The sequence below is a fragment of the Haemaphysalis longicornis genome, unplaced genomic scaffold, assembly GCF_048455015.1.
Source record: "Haemaphysalis longicornis isolate Haplotype H1 unplaced genomic scaffold, Haemaphysalis longicornis Haplotype H1 scaffold_12, whole genome shotgun sequence".
In the NCBI taxonomy this organism is placed as follows: Eukaryota; Metazoa; Arthropoda; class Arachnida; order Ixodida; family Ixodidae; genus Haemaphysalis; species Haemaphysalis longicornis.
The window spans coordinates 77267068-77288878 of record NW_027526225.1 but is presented as its reverse complement, the minus strand read 5'-3'; the positions used below and the strand labels follow the sequence as shown (position 1 = coordinate 77288878).

At 44.9% G+C, this 21811-nt stretch overlaps 1 long non-coding RNA gene across 1 annotated transcript; it reads right to left on the bottom strand.

Moving 5' to 3' along the window:
* Positions 1 to 779: 779 nt before the first annotated feature.
* Positions 780 to 5442, bottom strand: LOC144162028 (uncharacterized). The gene is made up of 4 exons (XR_013320581.1): positions 4066 to 5442; positions 3727 to 3872; positions 3514 to 3636; positions 780 to 2467 (listed from the first exon to the last, which is right to left on the bottom strand). It is a non-coding gene; the product is annotated as an uncharacterized LOC144162028 (long non-coding RNA).
* Positions 5443 to 21811: the final 16369 nt, after the last annotated feature.

Here is a 21811-nt window from a genome sequence, read left to right as displayed (position 1 = left end):
TGGCTACACTCTTAATCTGGTTCCACGTAAGATCCACTTAGTAACTGGAACTTTTTTGCAAAAAAGTTCCAGTTATATAATTGGAACCGTGTTCCACATATCCTGAAAATTAAGTGGAACAGTGCACCACATATTTTGCAACTAAATTATGTGGATCGGTGTTCCAAATAAAAGTATGCGGATCACTGGTCCAAATAAAAGGGTAGTTTAAGTCACTGGAACATTGATCCATGTAAAATGATTATGGAATTTATCCGGTGCGCCGTTCCAGGTACCTTCAGACCAGCTGTTTATATAAAACGGTGTTCCTATAGACATTGGGAAGCTGTCTATGGGACTCCACTTTTTCAATATTTCTGCTTTCCTGTCGGTATACACCGAAGTCATATGCCAGGCTGGCGGATGCATTGGTATCAGCAGGAAACCGCAAGCACCATTTTAACACAGCCTTGATATATGACCCGCAGTGATACCAACCATTGGAAAGCAGAAACCCCCGCAGCAGTGTGGTCCCTGACAGTTCCCAACAGTTGCCTATCGGAGCACAGTTCTATATAAAAGTTGGTCTGAGGCACCTAGAGCGGCACACAGTCTTTGGCTTCACCCACAGAATCCTGTTCTGGGTTTCAGCTGCATGTAAAAGAATAATATACTTGCATTAAAATACGCACGAAACAAACTATTATGACTCATACACTGCTTTTCAACATACTATACAACTTTATTGGGTGTTAGTATTCATACATTTCAGATTTGAATAGCTGTCTGTTTTAAATTGCACAGAAAATGACCAACGTACAAGGAATAAATACCATAACAATAACACTAGGTTCCAAGTGGCATTTTCACATATTCACTTTAACTCAAAAACATGGTTAATAAAGACGGTATTATGGTCAACTGCTTCACAAATAAATAGTCGTGTGCGTCTACCGCGGCACTGACACAGACATTATACAACAGTGAGCATCAAATATGCTGTCTTATCAGATAAACCAGGGTAATTCAAAGGCGGAATTACTCATTGCGCTTGCCATACTATGTTTACGCATAACTGTTTGGGACAGTGCAGTTTGCTATTAAATTGTAGGGAAAAGCCTAAAAACAAGCCATATACGGTTGTATTATCAAAAACCTACAACAGTGCTGTGCAAGAGTTTCGGAAAAGAACGCTCGAGCCAAGATTAACGATAAAACATTTTGACACGAGAGGTCACATGCGGCAGTATGCCACAATTAAAACATGATTATTAAAGATAGCAGTTTCCTGACACCAGACGTAAGTGCAACATCAAGCTATTTGCAGGCAAAATAGACTTTATGAGCAACCTGAAAAGGCCTTTGACTTAAGGCACGTTACTTGCCCAAACAATTTGTAGTTGCTTAAAATAATTCATCCCAGGAAATCTCACAAAAGCCAGCGTGAATCTTATATAATTTTGCAAACCAGGTAGCTCTAAGCATGTTACACATATTAAAATTTAACAAGCAGACCAATTATATACGTCGTCAATTCAAGCGGGAACAAGTCAGACATCCTTAAGAAGCAAACAAGCCAGCGTTGAATCGTACAGGAGACCAGTTTTACAAAGCAGACTTGAAAGCATTTTTTCCAGCCTCAACGTTTTGCCTTAGGTAAAATTCACAGTTGCGTGCTATAAAAACCCTCCCGTCTTGTTGTCAGTGTAATTGTGACCAAAGCCCTGCTTCTCCCAAGCAAGAAATGCAACTATGTTCAAAGGATAAGACTTGTTCAAGCCAAATACGCACATTTTAAATTCTTCTACGGCATGGGTGTCAGCTCACTTGCAGTACTAAAATTTATCAATGAAGGCGGAAGCCATCTGCGTAAATAAGCACTGTCACTTTTGCATCAGCACCAGCACTGCCACGAAAAAAAAATCTAATGAGCTACACTTGAATAGTAGGACGTTACAATGCGGTTCCATGAACTATATTAACACCCACTATAGATTCAAAGACAGCCTGCGCATTGTGCCAATGATGAAAAATAAGGCACGACTTCAGTGTTCAGTCGACATGAAACTTGCATGTGCCAGTAACTTAAACCTCTTCATCTGATTTCACCCCCTTCATGCCTTTCATCTGACCTCCTTCATGCCTTTCAAGAGATAATTTAACCTCTACCAATATTTTAAATCCCAAGTAAAGCTGAACACTTCAAGTATTTCAACAGAGACTAAAACTTAAATGACACCAGGCCACTGTCAAATTTCTCATGCTTTCCAAGAATTCCCTGCAAAAGTCCCAAGAGCTCTTCAAAGGCACACAACCATAAGAACATGATGACACGATGAAAAAGATGACATATGCGGCGAAGAGGATGACCACACCCTGAAGTGACAATGCAGGCGGCGAATCCGTGATGAGTTTCTTGCGGGCAATATTGATGCCGCCAGTCCCTTCTCTCAGAATAACCGGGCCACTTACTGCTCACCTCATGTACCTTCAAGGAAACAAGAATATTTTGTTACATGGTTGCTTTAAATGAGTGAGTTGCTTAGGCCTTTTCATAACACAGTAAAATCAGTGATTTCTTGGGTTTTTTCTGGGAGTGCTGCTAAAGGTGAAAGTGCGCTAAACAATATCACCACAGACAATCAATGAAATTGCCCTGATTCTGGAAAGTATCCCACCTTGCTGCCTCAGTATCCTGATTATAAGGTTTTTTATCCTTGAGAGGTTTCGTTTGTTAATCAAATAATAATTACTATAATCACCTTTCGGCATTACATTTTACACACCTTCTCTCTGCAAAAAATGTTCTCTGTACTGTATAATGTGCTCCCTAGAATGCTGTAGTGAGGCTGGCTTAATATGACTTACAGCTAAACGATGTTTCTACCGCGAAGAAATAAATGGCCAGTCATAGGAAATCATAAATATCGCACTGTGGCAGAAATTTTTGGGGGAATTAGTTCCACCTAAAATATTTCCCTCTCGATATGTATTACCTCCATGGTTCGTAGTGGTGTGAGGCAGAAGTTGAGCTGACTAATGCTGAACTGGGCTGTTGCACAATTTTCTTATAAATCACAACTATAGCACATTTTCTTGCAGACGTCACTTTCTGTGCTCTAAACAATTCCCTTCAAAAAAATTACCCCTTATTTAACCACCTGTCAAAGTCCAATGCAAGCATTACTCATGCTACGGCTGTATTTGGGGGTATTATTGGTGCTACGGGCGTATTAAAAGCGGGAAATTTAAATCGTCAGTTGCCACCGTATTGTTGTAACAGCAACCACGTTGGGCGTGTCCGTGGTGCTGGCAAATCACAGCAACAACTCTCAAGGTGTAAGCTAAATATTTACAAAACTTAAATACAAAATATTGGTTTTTTTTGGCCACTGTTGGAGCATCTGTAATTGGCGCAATGTGAACACAATGGCCAGCCAATATTGGCGTTCCCGATAACTTCATAACAGTGAGATTTTATTAGGATGAACAGCCTCAGAAATTGAGTCCCGCAAAAACAAAATGCCAGCTTACCCAACGAAAATCATGACCCGGGTGTTTCTGCCAGGGACGTCTCAAAGTGCACTTCCAGGAAAGTTTCGCTAACGTGTTCCGAAAAGCTCCTACTGTTACCTTGAGCCACAGGCCAAGCTGTCACTGAGAAGAAGTAAGTTTCAAACCATTAGTTACAAAGAAACTACCTAAAAATGCGCCATGAAAGACCCAAAAATGGCAGTGAGTACTTACTTGTAGAATTCAATGCTTTCATCCCATTCAAGAGCTTTAATGTGTTGCCTTCTGATGATACACTTCCAAGAAGGGGTCCAAATACAATTAAAATGGCCATATGCATTCCTTGTACAGCTGTTTTAGGTCTATCTTCGCCCTATTGCCTAGAAAATAAACAGTACAAAAATGTCAGAATAAATTTATGCCTTGCTTTACCCAGAGAGCACGAGAAAATATTGAACAATGTCTGATTCGTTCCACGAAAGCAGAATGTCTTTCTTACAGCGGAAGCTCTGGTAATCTTTTCTTGCTAAACAATTTCAGATATAAAAATATTTGAACATACTTCAAGCTCACCTGTCCTTGGTCTATGCGAACTGGTGAATATCTGCACAATATGCACGACTCAAAAGGTACTCTTTTGTGGCTTATGAGCTGCACAGGGCATTCATAATCCGCCACACTCTCCCCGACGACCCTTCAGCATGTCGAAGATGTCTTCAGGCAGTAAATGCCACAGCCATGAGTTCGCAGGAGCATGTAAAGAATGGAAATAATTTGTTTTCATTTTTTTTGCAGAGGCACAAAAATATTTGTCACAACCTATCAGTGGAAGGCCAAATGTCTCCACAGTCAGCCACAGACTCTTTCTGAACAGGTCATAGAGTATGAATACAGAATGTAGCAATCTGCTTTTGCAGTATAATTTCTACGTTCAAAGGAGAACAGAAATGCATTAATATTTGGTGCACATCACGATGCAACAACTTTGCACCTGAGCGTTTTGAAAATTATTCTAACTCTCTAGCTGCCACTGACAGTGATAGCATAAAATGGCAGGAATGAATTATTTTTAAACTAACTTTGTAACGTTAAAACTTCTAATAGTCCACACGTGAGCTTTATGGGTAATTATTCTGAGGTCTCAGGTTACTACTGACATTGACAGCATAGAAACGGCTCCACACTTTCTGCGTGTTTCCACCTGACTTCCCCTCCACAAAAGGAACGTTTTGTTACTACGCTGCTGCTCAGACAACCACTTTCCCTTGCATTTCACTACACGTGAGGGAGCCAACTAAAGTTGACTAGTGTAAATAGACCATCTGAATTCATCGAAGGCATTGGTAGAAACGGGGAACAACTACACACACAGCACAGATAAACGTAAGCAGTGCTGCCGCCAACGTCTTGAACGCACATCAACATTAGGCGGAATAACGTGATTAGCACAGTAAATTTATGGCTCTCAGAAGACCAACACAACGCAATTAACACGGAAGCTTGAAAATACCGATAAGTCTAAAGACAGACGCTCCGACAAACAAGCTGTGCAGTGTGTGCGCGCGAGACAATAGCGTGCGACTAACCCGAGAAGATTCAGTACCGCTGACAGGTACAGCAACCGTCAATATACAACTAAGCAACACCACACCATAAGGGGACATGCAGACTCGAGAAATGCGCGCACTAGCGACTTTCTAAATAGCACAAGCTAACGTATGCAGTCAGAAATGTCAAGCCGACTCCGACCCACAAACACACAAGCTTAAAGTGAATAACGGCCGCAAACGTTTCTCGCATCGAACAGGCAGCGGAGCGGCACGTTTATCGGACGCAGTGATGAACAAGTTAATGAACAACAACCGTTGTCAGAACATAAATAAGCAGCACTGACCTTTTCTGCGCCTCCCGGCAAAACTTCACTTCGTCGAACAGTAAATACAGCCCGAGGACATGAAGAAATCCGCAGTTTCACGCCACAACCAAACTGGTAACCGTTCCCGGTTTCTTCCCGCCAGTCTGACCGACAGTTCATTTAGTACATCAGGCGCATAACGCGGGCAATCAAGGAAACCGCTATAGAAGCCCACTGGTGGCGCTGCATGCGGACAAACAAAAACTAGTTTGCGTAAGCCACGCGTTGAGACGTAGGGGCGCTGCTGTCGTTAAAAGTGTTCACGCAGTCCCGTTTTTCCATGGTTTTTCCCTCATCGTCGTTGTACCCGTTGCCGTCCCACTATACCATGCATCAAAGCAAGCGGCGCTGGCTTGCAGCTGTCAACGCATGCGCACGGCATGCCTTGCTCTGAAGTGGCGGTCGTTTCGTAATGGTTTCGGCCAACTTTTTCTTCCTCCGTGCCTTGGGCGATGCACGCCGTGGCCAGTGACCAGTCCGCGGAAGAGATCACAAGCTCGGCACCCTTGATCGCTTATATTTGCTTCGGAAAATGGGAGTAGGCCTCTAAGCGGACGTCTACGCGGCTCTGAGGCTGGAACAAAGAGCTCAGATATTAAGCAATTTAACACGTTAGTTGGGCTAAAGTTGTTTCTCTCCGCGGGCCGTGAGCGCTTGCGGTATGTGTGCATACACTTTGATGACAGCTTTATTTCGTTCTTTGCAGTGAAAACAAAACGACGCTTCTTTATTGACTGCGTTCTCTTGACAAGTCTTTCCAATACCAATAATATATACTGCGACGCTCTTTGATATCCACGTTATAGAAAACTACTTCCGTATAGTGAATCCAGTGTGATTACTCGCTAATTAGCGAGTAATAATACATCTGCCCGTTTTCCAGCAGTTTTTCTTCATGAACACCAATCAATAGTGCAGGAAAAGAGCAACGGGGGGACCAGCAGGAGAAGGCACGTCATTCGGTGAACTTGAATTACTATGGCAAGTAACAACATTACGGTAACACTGCGAATTTTCGCGATACTGCAATGCATAATTTCAAATAAGAATGACATTTCAGTATAAATATATAGAATGTAAGGCAGATGCCGCGGGGTAGATTTAGTTATCCGGGTTCTGTGTCGTTCTCCTCCTGCAAAGAGGCTTTCGTTTTTGCTTGTGAAAATTAATAGCCGGGACGAGACAAAATACAAAAACGAACTTCTAAGCATATAACTGCATGCGTAGCCTGATGTATGCGGTGTAAAATGTGACGCAGTCGGTTACCATTATGTATGCACCCCATCCCAACATAAATAACGTGGACTAAGTACCATTGAGCGCGTACTACACTACAGCGAGATGATGACTGAGTGTTGAACAAAAACTGCCGTTTCTGCGAAACTTTGTAAACCAAACGCATAAAATGTAATGGCCTCAACAAGTATTTCGTAATGAAGATGTTCACAAAAGCACCACGAATTTTTCAGCACTATAGCAGCTATGGCTTTGCCGGAACGGCAGACGGGGAAAGGGAAGACGTTTAGTCCTTCTCAAATTGAAGTCACTGGTGATTTTGTACTTGACGCCTCAAATAAGAAAAATACGATGTTCACGAAAGCGGTTTGGGTACCGCAGAACACCTGGAAATGGGTTCCTGCAATTTCTTTTTTTGCCTAAGAAATCCTCCTCTCGACATTTTTAATGCTTTGTACGGCGTTGACAAAAAAAGTGGGATTTTGTTTTCTGTCAAAGGACATCACCAAAACTACAGCTTAGCCGTATTATGAAAGTTAACTGCTGCAAGGCAGTTTCATAGATGTCGGCGAAGTTCATTAAATTTTATGTGCGGTGTGCGCGTGTATATTAAACGCGCACGTGCATCTTGGGTTAAGAAGCACCTAATATATATGCGATTCATTGTTCCAGTTGATGCATGAAAGAGTGCACACTTCACTGCCGTGCACGAGTTATGTGGAACAAGACACGAGCAAAAAATATACAAACGCACTCTCCCCAACCGTTTACTGGGACATAAGTGGAACAGTAACTGGAACCGCCGACATCGCAAGACCCCATTTCTTCGGTTCCAGATAAAAACCACGAACATAAAGAAAACAAGCTGACGGTTCCAGATAAGATCCACCTATATGCTTCGTTCCAGTTATTCTTTCGTTCGGATCCACATAAAATATATGGATCACCCTTTTTAACTGGAACTTATATGGAACCAGATTAACAGTGTAGGCTGGGCTTCATTTACCTAATAACGCCGTTATACGAGAATTCCGCTTTCGCAGTGAGGGCACATAATACAGGTATGGTAAGCCCTAATTATGCCCGCAGATCCTGGGAAATCAAATTATTCTCGATGAGAACCACCGAGCTGCTGCCACACCTGTATACCGTTTATGCATACTGTAAATTAGTTAATTAGTTGCATTCTATGAGCCTACGTATTAATCTTTCTCCTGAGCACGGCGCTGCATTAGAGTATTCTCTTGTGATACCGCTGGAATTGCTTATTTTTTTAAAGGAGATTGCAGCGTGTATGAATATTAGATTATAATAGATTATAATGAGAATAGATAGATTTTAATGAGATCAAAACGAGAAGATTGCAGTAGATTATAATCTATTATATTGTCTATATAATCCATTACATTATAATAGATTATATTCAGAGGTACCATTTAGGTATTACGATGTTAGCTGCAGTGACGGAGATGAATTGTGTAGAATAATGATAACCATCTTTCTTTAACCAAATCATTGTCTCGATTTTGTTTAATTTAGAAATTTCGTTATAAATTCGACGTAGGGTAATTATTTTTTCTCATGCGGTACGCCCTTAACTCATTATTACAATTTTTAACCGACGAAGCAGTTACATCACTCTAATGAGAGTAGTAGGCTTTAAACTTTACAAACGTTTGTATATAAAATGTGTCCTATAAAAGGAATGTCGTACTGAATACCGTTTTGTTTTCTGTACTGTTTTACCAACGTATGCGATAAGGCCTAAAGAGTAGTTTGGCTTGAGCTAGTGCTAATTGTAGCTTTAGTTTACGACCCGCCGTGGTGGCTCAGTGGCTAAGGCGTTGCGCTGCTGTGCACAAGGTCGCGGGTTCGATTCCCGGCCGCGGCGGCCGCTTTTTTGATGGCGGCAAAAAGGAAAAACGCCCGTGTGTTGAAGATCCCCAGGGGGTCAAAATTAATCCGGAGCCCTCCACTACGGCGCGCCTCATTGCCTGCGCTGCGTTGGCGCGTTCAATAAATCAAGCTTTGGTTTGCGAGGCGCTGGTATAAAAAGACCGGAATTTCCTACATCATCAAAAAGTTTGGGGTTCCTAGTAAGGTAACCGACTAAACTATGCGTGCGGGCTAAAGCCAGTGGTCATCTTCGCATACGATGGTTGCGTTGCTACCCGGACATCAATCGGCACTGCACCACTGAGTAGGCTTGCTACGATTGTCATGACTCATGACCGTATTTACAGCGTAGGGATTGGCTACTGCGCTCGGGCGGAAATTTCCCCAACTTTCGGTTAAACAAGGCCTGATGCTTCAACGCTACTGCGCTGAACCTCGCAGTGCCGGCACTCAGTTCTGAAGGCGACTAACACGCAAGACAACGAAAGCAAAAGAAACAGCCCCCAAGCCGGGACAACGGCGAGCGAACGGGAAGGCTGTGCCGAATCCCGGCCAAGGCGTCAGCTGGCGTCCGTCTCGCAGCGTGGCGCTTAACCGTGACAAATGACCAGCGCCCCTGTTTTCCTTCCCGCCGCCGAGCTCCCCGCCGCGTTGTTCCCCAACATCCGATTGCTCTGACGCACTTTCAATCGCTTCGCCTTCCTTCTGCTCCCTTTACCACCGTTCCCGTTTTTTCGACATCGTTTTGGTGCGCTGATCTCTTTATACCGAGGTGCCAAATGGATTTCATGTCCGGTAGTCATCAGCGGAGACTTCCGATGGCGCTACAGGCGAAACTGTGTTTCTTCTTGTTTCTATTTTTGTTCGGAGAGTAGTGCGTATCGTGACTTGACCAACGCCTTAAACAAAGCGGTCGCTGAGGGGCTAAGGTGTTGCGCTGCTCACCACTAGGTCACCAATCGGCTTCTCGCTACTGCTGATGCGTTAGTGGGGAAGCATTGAAAGAACCATTTCATTTCCTTTTGTTTCGTTTATTATACCCTTAAGGGCCCGGACGCATGACATAGGACGGAGGGAGATAACAGGGTTTGCAGGAGTACTATTGATCAAAACAGGGAAAAAACAAGAAGGTGAACATGAAAGCCGGAAAATACAAAACAAAGAATACCTAAATAAAAATTACACAAAAAATGTACATTGAGCGAAAAAGCCGACATCCGGCATTTGTAACAGTGAAACGGCACCTAAAACTCCTCCAATTGGCTGCAACGCGATGGCGTATATCCGCAAAGGTGTACTAACCAACTTTCCGTTCAGTTGGACAGTCAGCAGCCAGGGTACGTGCCACGGTGAGCTTTGCAAAACCGCCGCTGCGCCACTCAGCTCCGAAGAAGTTAGCAGAGAGCCAGGGAGGTCTTCATCTGCGCGGCGAACGGCGGCGCCCTCAATAGCGGAATACCGGAATATCCACTCGGCAGTTTGGAATTTATACTATCACATTCATTGTTCATAAGTAGGGTTTACGTGCCATACGAGGTTTTTTTTGTTGATGGCAGTGAAGGACAATAAAAATGTTCGCGTTTTCGAGATTTCGGTGAACGTTGAGGATTCCTAGTTTGTTCAAATTAACCGGCACCTTTTCACCCGAATGAAGCAGAAAAGTGGCCTAGTCCGACAGCCCCAATAACGAAGGGCTAGGGAAACAGTATTGGAAAACTGTTAAATACAGGAGAGAAGGCATGAATGAACCACACAGTTTGAAGCAAGGTTGCTAGATGCATTGTTGGTAAGTTGGTATCCATTATTTGGCGCAAGATGCGTCTTGCCTATGTATTAATTTTTTAAAGCTTTTAGAGGGTGGAAGACCCCCAGGTGGTCAAAATAACCCGGAGCACTCCACTACGGCGTGCCTCATAGCCCAAGTGTAGCATTGGCGCGTAACCCTACCCCTAACCCCCTACCCTAACCTACCCCTAACTACTACCCCTAACTACTACCCTACCCCTAACCCTACCCCTAACCTCCTACCCCCACAGAAATGAAAAGTGAAGGAAACTCACACTCACGCGTGATCCTTCAATGTAGCGAAGCTGTACGCAACCTTCACGACCATCACGACGGTTTAAGTCCACGATTGCAGCCCATTTGCTGCTTCTTCACTGCCGCAACGACCTTTACTCCACATTTTCTGCCATGAGTGTGAGCTTCCTTCATATTTTTTTTTTGGAAGTGATAATCACTGGACATCACCTTGGAAGGGCGTAATCTATGACGTGTCTTTCTTGTTCCGAGCAAGCGTTGCCGCGATTACAGCGAACACGTAGAGTTTTTTTTTTGTTTTCTTTTCTGTCCAATTTATGCCAGTCTCCTTAAGGGGGTATGCTTGGCTTGACAAACGTGCGCCGGGGACGCTGGGCGGTCGCCGCGAGAAACGCATACACGAGCATTAGGCATTTTCGATGTTTTGTTAACTGCCGGGCAGTCACCACGAGGAGGAACACGCCCACCTGCACGCACTCGGAAATTTCTCGGTATTTTTAACTGCGGAGACGAAAAATTACGATTTGCTAAACAGCTTCGCTGTTAAAAAAAAGCTTTTAAAGGAACCATGAAGAGAAAATACAACTTCGTTTAATTTGAAAGAACTAGGATTCGATATCTCACTCAGTTTCATTAGAGCCACAAAATATGTTTTTTAACGAAACAAAAATCAAGAAGTATTTAAAAACGTTCAAATTTTGCGCCACAGTGACGTGTTATGAGCAAGAATGACGTCATACGGGCCAACAATAAAATATTTTCAGTGCGTTAACTGCACGTTAGCATTCAAGTGATCCGGTCAAATGGAACTATATAGAAGCCTCATTACAGATGTCCAGTCATGTGTCGTCGCGACAGGTCAATTAGGCGGCCGCCAATCGCACAAGCAAGCTCCCGTGACGTCATGAAAAAGTTGCGGGAAATTGGCTAGGGGGTCGCGACTGCTTAACACGTTTTCTTTAATACCTCCGTCATTTGTTCGAAGATTGCAATGATATTGTTATTGTTATTAAGGACTAAGCAGTGTTTCTAATAAATCAAACTTGTATTTTGTCTTCATGGCTCCTTTAAAGGCTTCTGCGCTTCGAACTGTATCGTTATCTTCACTTGCTTCTGCCGCAAGGTTATGATGTCATGCACCCTGCGGCAACTCGGCCTTGACGATAATTCAGGTCACGCCCGTTGCAGGATCTCCGGGGGAATCCCATGGATATCCGGAAAGACTTCTGAATGTGATAGAACGAAGGTAAGGCGACGCCCAGCGTTAGCTGAAACTGATACGATGGAATCTACTGGTATGTTGCTCCAACTGCGGCATAGTACGAATCATTTTACGGGCGCTGAACATCACATTAACCTCTTGACCGCCCTCAAAATGTTCCAGCGGGGCTGCCATGGGCGAACTCACGCGTTTTTTTTTCTTCTGTAGGACGAGAAAACCCTGTCGTTCTGTCAACTCCAGCGCCCGTGTTATCCTACGTTCCGTGGCTGGCCCCCCGAGTCCTGCTCTCGAGCTGAACGCGCACCCTCGCCCTTCGGCCCCCTGTTCGTCTCCGGTGATATTTGTTTTGTTGTCAGATGGCGTGCGTTTTCCCTGGAGAAATGTTTTCCACGCAATGCCTCTAGGTTTAGAATTGAAGCGCACTTTAACAAGATCTTCGGGCTTGGTCTCTGTAAGCTGGCTTGCTTCCATTCTGTGTTTCACACTGAAGCCTACTCACAAGGAAAAATAGCGGCAGTGGAAGGAGGCCACCGACGACGATCCGACCGCAATGCCCAGCGTAAGCGTGATGCCCTTCGGGACCCCAATACCACGAGACGGATAACGCAAGACGACGTCAGCGTTGCCACAATTCCGCTGAACGCTTACCGGGCGCGACCGCGTGGTTTGAGCGGAAGTTTGTGGCCAACCAATTCGGATTAGGTTGCGCGGCGAAGGATCGTTTGTGGTTTCGCGGGGACCTCAGTCCCGTTACCACCATAACGCACAAGAAACTCCGCTTGCCATCCACCTGGACAGTGTTAAATGGCACTGATTTTTTTTTTAAAGCTCAACCTTTCTGGTAGCGATGGCCCCCCGGTAACGCGCTCAATTGCGAGCCCAAATTATAAGTTTCCTATCTTGCGTGGACAAACCACCGCGAGGACAGCGGGGCACAGTTCGACACAACGCTTCCACCATTCAGTCATCAATTTGTTACGCACCTACCCGTTCTCCTGAAAACTCAGAGGTGACGAACAGGTTTCCATAATACGAAGCCGCCTCTCTACGCATGCGTACCTTTCTGTTATCCGCGTCCCCCCGCACCCTATGAACCCGTAGCAACAGAAGCAGCCGGAGTGCAGCAAAGCTGCCGCTTACGCAGCTCTGCGCTTGCCACGGCAGTGCGGGCTCCTTTCCTTTTTTTAAGCTTATTACCCCACATACAAACTCAAGAAACTTTTGGTAGCATCCCCCTGACCCTCAAGATCAGGCAAGGTCAAGCAACCGCCTCGTGCGGTTGCGCGGTGCCGACGGAAGCGCCACCGACCGAAACAAAATTGAAGCAACGTCTCATAGCCTTTGCCGAGTAGCGCATATTTTGCCGCCGCAGAGAAATACTTCGAAAAGCACACTGCGAGGGATGACTTCGAACTGGCATGCAATCGGAGCTTGGCTTCACGTCAAATCCAACCTATGCGTGGGACTCGGCTATTTTTTAGACGGTAGTATTTGCCGGACTACGTAAACGCGAAAATTTTGGTGTCTGTCTGTCCCTCCAGTCAGCCTTCCAGCCAGAAGTTAAACGAATACTTCAACGAGAGGTTTATATAGGCAAAACTTTTTTAAACCACTAAATCTGGGAACACACTTCGTACTGGTTAACATCGTTCAAGAAAAAGAAAATATTATGCATATTAAACCGAAACGTCAACACATGAATGCTATTTGCACGGTCTTTTTGCGGTACGATTGGTTTTGCGGTACGTATGAAAAAATACGCGTTGAAAGCAAAGTTTTGACTGAAAAGTACCAAAAGTGCTTGCGCTCGTGGCTCGTGCGTTGCGGCGGCATTCCAAGACGCCCCACAGTAACGAAAGGTTCCAGTAGACGGTGCGCGAACAGCGGAACGAGGGAAAATTGAATAGAGTGGACCAAACCTCCACCGTGTTTATAGTGGAAAGATGGCAAAGGACGCGAAAAGCGCGACAGGTGGGCGGAAGGAGAAAGGAGAGGCATTTACGTGGAAGAAGCGGCAGAAGACTGTCGTCTTTCGACGACACTTGCGGCAAAATCAGCCGCAGCCAGTTCTTTGTTTCTGAGGCGCGCGGTACGTCCCTTCTTTGTTTCTTTGTTTCTTTTTTTAAAATTTCTCGAGCACAGGCAACGAAACGCGTCGCAAGTAATATTTAAGAGTCGTAACTCTTGCCGTGACCGAGTTTCTCGCATGGCGGCTTTTTCGCTCAATGAGCCGCTAGCTCGATGCTTTTGCATTACACATTCCGGCTCGTAACTCTATGGGCAACTACTCCTTTATATGAACGGCCTCCGCAAAAGTTCCCGTGTGTTTCGACATGTTCTCCCACGCAGTTATTACGTATAATGAAGGCTTACTGCGGGGAATACGGCAGGGACAAAACACGTCTCTTTTTTTTTGTTATTCCCGAAAAGGGCAACCATTGTTCAAAATTTCCCCGCACGGATGTCGTAAGAGGAACGTGTGTTTCGCTTTTGACTCCAGGTCTAGGCTCCTCTTCAACGAATATTCCGCGAATATTCCACAAACATTCTGACACTCCCAAGCAATGCGAGCCGGCGAGACATTTTCCTTCAGAATATTGCTGGTGCTCACATCGGAAGCCTATCTAAGTTATTGCAGCTTCGATGATAATAAACACAACCTGCGCATACAAAATGGTATACAGAATAAAGCAGATCCATACTGGGTTTTGTCCTTTCATGCATTTTCGCTTACAAAGCCCTGAATTGCGGAGTGACTGATGAGGCTCACCCTAAAGTATAAAGTTTGACTGCACTCTATCGTATCTGAATGCCGCACAAGCCGGCATTCCGCGTCCGCGCTCTTTTAAAAAAAAAAAACCTGACTTGGCGCCCAACGTGGCGCTCCGTATGACGTCTGAAGCCCCATTTCCTTTATGCCATGATTGCACCAACACCGCATCCGCGACGCTGGCAAAACAAATGTAAATGCAATGAAAGAGCGGGAAAATAAAACGAAACTTACACGGCGGGGGAAGTGCCAGGAGCGAGCAATGTTCCAGTCTGCGAGCCGTATACAGCTGCTCGGACAGGCGTGAGAAATAACGGCCTGGCGAACGATCGAGTCGTGCGCGCGGAATTCAAATGAGGCGGAGAATAAATGCTTCGCCTGACTCCCGAGTTGCGTCCCCGTCGCCCGATTCTTCTCTTTGGTCTTTTTTCCCCATCTTCCCTTACAGGAAACAGGATAGATAAAAAAGGGATGAAGTGTGTGGGCAGTGGCGCATGTACTCAGTCATACGGATTGGGAAAGAAAGCCGCAGCCGGGATGGCAAACAGCTAGGGATCAACGCCAGGAAACTGGCGCCAAATACAAAAAAAAAGGAACAAGGCAGGGGACATCTCGTACGTTAGCCAGCGGGGTGTCGGGCATCACAATACGCGGTGCTGAAACTTGTATTTCTTGCGGCCACTACTGCGTGAACCTCAGGGTTTTTTTTTAATTGAAGTGCTGTAACTCCTAATTTTGTTCGACCCATACTTCACGTTTTACTGTACAATCATAGACAAATGAAATGCGAAAACAAAATAATGAAGCAATACCCGCCAAAGGGGAAATATTGTTAGTTGAGTTGCAATAATGGCGCGCTGTTTGTATATCTGGAAAGCCACATTTCCCAACTTTGTTTTTGTAACTAAGCCACGCGTCATTTTCGCTTGCATGGAAAGAAATCGCGCTATTCGTGTGTTCTGGTCCATATTTAGGTGTTCGCGTTTAATGTGTCCACGACCTTAAATGCTATATGTTACGGTGTGAAGAGCAATCCGGGGCGTATTTGTAGATCTGTCGCTGCAGACTGGAAAGCTGCGATATTTTTTGCGACCTCGAGTGTGGCAGGACCTCGTGCTGAACTCAGCAACTTGCTTTTCTAGAGCGTAAATTGAAAGGAACGGTCACTTGATTTATCTGACTTTATGTAGTGTTGTTTGTAAGCTAGCCGATTTGCAGAACTGTCTGAAGATTTAGATGCATACTTACCTTTTTTTGTGCGTGCTTTTCTGTGAAAAATGACCATAGCTCAAATTTATAAAAGAAATGGACTTAAGCTGCAAATTTAATGCGATGAAATAAGAACCAGTGTACCACCAGGTGGTACACCGAGTGACTACGGAGTAGCTACGGAGGAACGGGACAAGAAGTAGAGGAAGGCGACGAACTTTTTGGAGGGACGGATTAAGAAAAGTCGATAGCACAGAATGGTTGCTGGCAACGATAGACAGGAGCGGTGAGGATAATCATGGTAATAACGATGACGATGGCGATGATAATGATAGTTTTCTTGTTTAGTCTTCGCACCCGCTTCCATTCAGCGCAGTACTTGTAATAGCCAGTTGTCTTTCACAACAAATTTGAAACATTGTAGTGCGATAGATTCACCCATTTAGAGTATGTTGCTGCACACTGCGAGGGGCGCGCTATGCGCGGTGTGGTATGCTCCCTTGCTAGGTGACCATGTGCACTTAATGGGGATGTAGCGAACGTCGATTGTCAAGAAGACGCTGACACAGCACCAGCCCTGCGGAAAACAGGCCGTGATCTCGGAGAACTGGCGGCACCTCGACCATCGCTCCGGCTGTTCCACTCGGTGACTGTCTGACTACGTTCACCTGGGGCGCTCTATCCCCTGCTAATAAACGCCTTTGCAAAATCAGAAACATTTCATTTTCTCCGCCGGCGACAACTTTTAAGCTTGGTCCTCCACATTTCAAATGTCTCGATGGCGGTATACAGCAAAATTGCATAACAATTGGTGAAGCCATGACGCCATAAAGAGTGTAATGCGTCCTGAAACTGCAATTTTAAACTTAATCCGGCATGCTAAGTTTATAGTATTCCCTATTGCTTTATAAGTGGTCGTTGCGACTTTAGAAATTAAAAGTTGCACCCATTTCTTCCAACAAGCCTTTTCAAAAGTTTACCTCATCATCTAATAAATCATATTGCTTTATGATTCCTCTCGCTTTTACTGGTTGGTATCCATACCAATGATGTATCATGTTGCCAAAAAGGCATACTTCATATGAGGGCTGGTCGTCATAAGTTTTATCTCGGTCGCCAGTGCCATGCTTTTCTTGTGGTGTTTCACGAGATTGAAGGGAGATTTTTGTAGATATTGAGGGTGATTATATTATTGCCCATACGCTCACCAAAAACGTGAATGCGAAATGCCAAGTTACTGTTAGTGTGTTGTAGGGCCCCACTCTCAATTCAACTCTTTCTGAAGGCAGTGTTCCTGGCTATGTGGATAACCTTCTTCGTGGCTATTTATTTCGTGACGTATTGCTACGGGGTCAATATAGATAAAATGTATACATCGCAAGCTGACTCCCGAAATTGCTTGAAGCTATACGTATAGCGGCAATACTGAGTACGAAAACAGCATCACTTAGCCAAAGACCTTACTAAGAGAAAGCGTGCGCTCTATTTGCATTTTTTTCGTGTGCGCACAAGAACTGGTGCTTAAGGGCTCAGAAAGAGAATAAACTGTTCAGCGTCCTACGCCACATTTCCGCGAGCGCCTTCAAACTAAAAATTCCCACACCTTACAACCAGGTTTATGATATGTCATGCAGGGAGAGCACAAGAGCTGGCAGATCCCTACTTACGTTTAGCTCCTCTTAACTGCTCTGAACCGACATTCTGAGAAACGCAAACCATCATTTAAGTCCGCAGACTCCTCTAGTCTTTTCATGCAATCAAAGGCCGTGCACATAGTTTCCTGTGCCTCTCTAATTTTTCAGAGCTCTCGTTATCTCTCAGATATGTTTCCTCACCCGCGAGAAAGAATTGCTACTTTTTCACAATACTTCCTCCCTAAAACCCACAGTATATTATATATCTCTCTGTCGTCTGTTCATATGTTTTGTTTCTAGAATAAACCCGTGCTCCAGTTTCGAAGCAGCGACACATTAGAAATTCAAAGCGCAGTTCTGTGCGCGGGAGCTCTCGTACGCACACACGCCCACGCACCTACATCACACACGTGCCGAGACACCGACTTTCTGAAACTAGACATCGCGCTCTCTGGCGTTGCACGCCATACAGAGCGTTAGGCGCAGGCATTTAAAATATAGCGCCGAGAAACGGCGTGGGAGCGGCAGCTGTCTGCAGTGCGAGCGCTCCGCATACCCGGAATTTGAATCGGTGCCTTTTCTGCAAATACTCTTCTCACCGTCCCCCTTTATTTCCGAATGCAGTCAGGGGAGCATAAAAAGACGAGTGCCGCTGCTTTTCCCGCTCGAAACGTTATGCCGTGCAACCCTACTCGTCGTTCTGTGCTTAAACTTTTATTTTTGTTGTTCCTGTCATCCCTTATAGTTCGAAAACATTTCCGTTCCGCCTCATATTTTCCTCATTTTTTTACTCCTTCCTGACTCTTTTTCAACTCTTCAATTTCCATCTCTGCCTCTTTTCATGCACACCAACCAGTGTATTCTAACATTTTTTTACTTTATTTTCTATTGCATCGATTTTTTTCTTTGTTGACAAAAATATTTGCTACCTTGTTCCCTCTCTCGCCTTTTGAAGGTGTTTGCGTTTCTTGTACACCCTTACTGCATTTGAAATCTCTTCCCAGTCTACTCCAATATTACTCCTTTTTGACTCCCTTACATGCGGAAAAGCGCAATGCACGGCTCGTTCCCCCATTTTCATGCATCTTATGCGGCCGCTGCACCTCATTCTCGAGGGTTCTCGAGTTTCTTTCTCAGTAGTCATCATTGAGGCCTGAAACGTCTTTTCTTGCTCTGAATGCGAGTGGAAACGCACATCAGGACGTAGTGGTGTCTTCAAGAACATTTTGGTTGAAATATGAGAAACGGACCAGCGCCTCGATCCCGTTTCTTTGTTTTTTTTTCTGTTTCGAGTTTTTTTTTACCAATACCGAGGATACTCCAGCACTTTCCGATTCTTTTCTTCCCTACTATCGACTCGACGATGCCCAAGAAAAAGGGTTGCACTCGAAGCTGCTGGTGATGTTGATCAGTACGATGGCGAGTTTGGTTGCTTTGTTTCCGCTGCTGTATTTTTCACTTCATCGTTCATCTCCGAATGATTTTTTCAGCAAAATTTGCTGTTGCACCAAAGTTTTTGAAGGTTATTTGTTTGCAAATATCTCTCTCGTCGTGTTAGGATTCCTCGTAAAGTCAGTAGCCTAAATGCACAGCGCCTGTTCGCTTCGTGCAGGTCTTCCTAAAAAATAACGGGGGCACCTAAGCTAAAACTTTATTTGTCATCTGCTGAACGTAACCACCCGAGAGAGAGGTTCCGGGTGGGCTCTTCGTCAGACGGCGGCCAGGAGCCCATGGCCCCTGGCGGCGTCTTCCGCCAGCTGGATGACCGCAGCTTGTACTTCGGGAATACAGCTGAGCAGCGCGGCCTCCCACTGCTCGGAATTACTGATGTGGAATCCGGGGTTGGCGGACTGGGGTGTGCGTTATGTCGCAAAGTTTCTTTCTTGTTTTCCTTCGTCTTGCCTTTTGGCTTTTTTGCCTTTTCCTTCTTTCCGTAAATATGACCAAGAGCCCTGGCCAATTGCCCTCGCTAGGCCTACATTCAGCGTCAACATTACCCGACCTTAACGTTGAGCATAACGACATGCTAAGCAACGTCCAGCTCATTCTAGGCCAAGCTGCGAGTACCGGTTGACGAACTTAGGCCTCAAAGCGTAACGTTGCTTCCAACGTCAGCCATCGCGTACCCGTGTCCGTCCCACCCTCCTGTGATGTGCCAGCAGTTAGGAAGCCGGCAGATACCGTATTTATTCGAATACAAGGGCAGGTGTTTTCTTTACAACATCCATAGTCTCAAAGTCAAACGCCGCTTCATATTCGAAGCTCCGTATATACATATGGCGATTTTTTGACTCTCCAAACTGCACCCTCACCTTATAATCGTGACCGCCTTATAGTCGAATAAATACGGTACCTGCGTTCACAGCCAATGGAAATTTCGCCCTCACTTTGTGGTTACGTGGATCTGGGTGAACGCGTTTTTTCTCCAAGTGAGCTAAGCGAGCTGAAGCGATACTTACGCTTAAAGCATTTTCCATTCATTGTGGCTGTTTTTGTATAAGAGTAGCAACTTCAACGTAAAATTTTGGGCCCACAAATTTTGCTTTCCTCTGACTAGGTGATGACAGCGCGCGAATTTTGAAAACCCATCTCATCCATTTGAAAACAAAAGCGAACGAGCCTTAAATCTAATAAACAGCAGCTGACAATCATTACCGTGCTTTCGGTGTTGCAATCTATTTAAAACAAACCTAGTACGAGTGAGTGAGTTTTTAGCAATCTTGGGCAGTAACTAGTTACTTCTAACGCTCTACCGTTAACTAGTTATTTTTTTCAGTAACTTGTAACTGTAACAAGTTACTTTCAACTCAGAGGGACTTCGAACGCACAGACCGAGCATTTCATTTTTCTTTCAAAGTATCCTCTTTCCCATATCGTCTCCACCTTGAACCTTGTCCATCGCATGGGCCCCGTTTCAATTTGGGACAGCTCGTCGCTAAGAGGATTGTTTTGCCTACAGAAAACCGAGGACGGAAATTGGTCTTTAGGGCAATTTTAAAAAAAAAACTTCTCTTTTATTTTGTGTCGAACAGAAAGAACTAACAGAAAGAAACTGTAGTTAGATCTCCTTCAGGAGAGTAGTCCTCGATGCCATATCTGTGAAACAACGCATCATAAGTTACAATGATTTTTTCAAACAAATTTCACGACACCAAGGATGCATCAACAAAAACGTCGATGCAACAAAATCAGGCTTACACAATGATTGTCGGTGTTGGGCTTGACTGTGCCCCCTTTTATGATCCCTTCGTCTCGTGTTTTACCATGTGCAGTTGTGACCATACCCGCACGCCTTCACACGTTTCTATCAAACTCTGTCTCTATAGTTTTGTTATCTATTACAGTAATGAAAAAGTAACAACGTTACTTTTTCACACCATGTGCAGTTGTGACCATACTCGCACGCCTTCGCACGTTTCTATCAAACAAACTCTGTCTTTATAGTTTTGTTATCTATTACAGTAATGAAAAAGTAACGACGTTACTTTTTCACAGTAACTGTAACTGTAACAATTAAGTTACTCTTCGAAACTCAGCAACTGCAACACTAACAGAGTTACTTTTTTGGCAAAGGTACCTGTAACTGTAGCACTGTTACTTTTTACTGGTAACGTGCCCATCACTGGTTTTTAGCAAACGGGCGGACCTTATTGGTGGTGAGATCTTTGAGTGGCGCCCCCTGGCTCCTGGCGGGAGCTTTGGGACTCGCGCCGCTGTCCTCTCCTACACTCCGCTAGTGACGGGCAACAATGCCTGTGCTAGAAATCGCTGGTTTTGATGCTTTAGGTTGTTAAAAAGGTTTATTTTGTGGAATTCAGTTATTTTGCCGCTTTTGACACCTCGGAATAACTTCAAGCTGTATCCCGAACAAGTTGACAACACATTAGGAGAGAGAGAACAGCTTTCTTAGAGGAGGTGGAGGAGAAACCTTTTTTGAGCAGTGAGATCGATCTTGTAAGTGGTCGGGGTACTCAGTACAGGACTCCGTTAGTGCGGCCTGCAATCTTCGCTCTTTCAGTGAGCCGAAGCTGCTTACTTAGGTCCGAGCTGCCAAGTTCACTCTCCCACTGCTCGTATGTAGGACTGGGAATTGGTTCAAGGTGTGGGTTTGAAGGGCATGCCCAAACCATATGGAACAGCGTTGCTGGGCTGCCGCAGTGTGAATGGTGTGTAGCCGTGTGGGATGTGGAAATGTGTTTGTTTGAAGTTGTCGGAGGGTGACTTGTTGTTCTTTTGTTTATTTGTCTTCCGGTGGTGGGAAGGTGCGTCGTGTGAGCATGTTGTGTTGGGTGATGTCGTTGTATGTAATAAGTGAGTGTCTCGTCCTCTCATCGTCATCTTGCGGTGTCCGGCGAGCAAGATCTCGGGCACTTGACTCCCAAGTTTTCTTAGCTGAG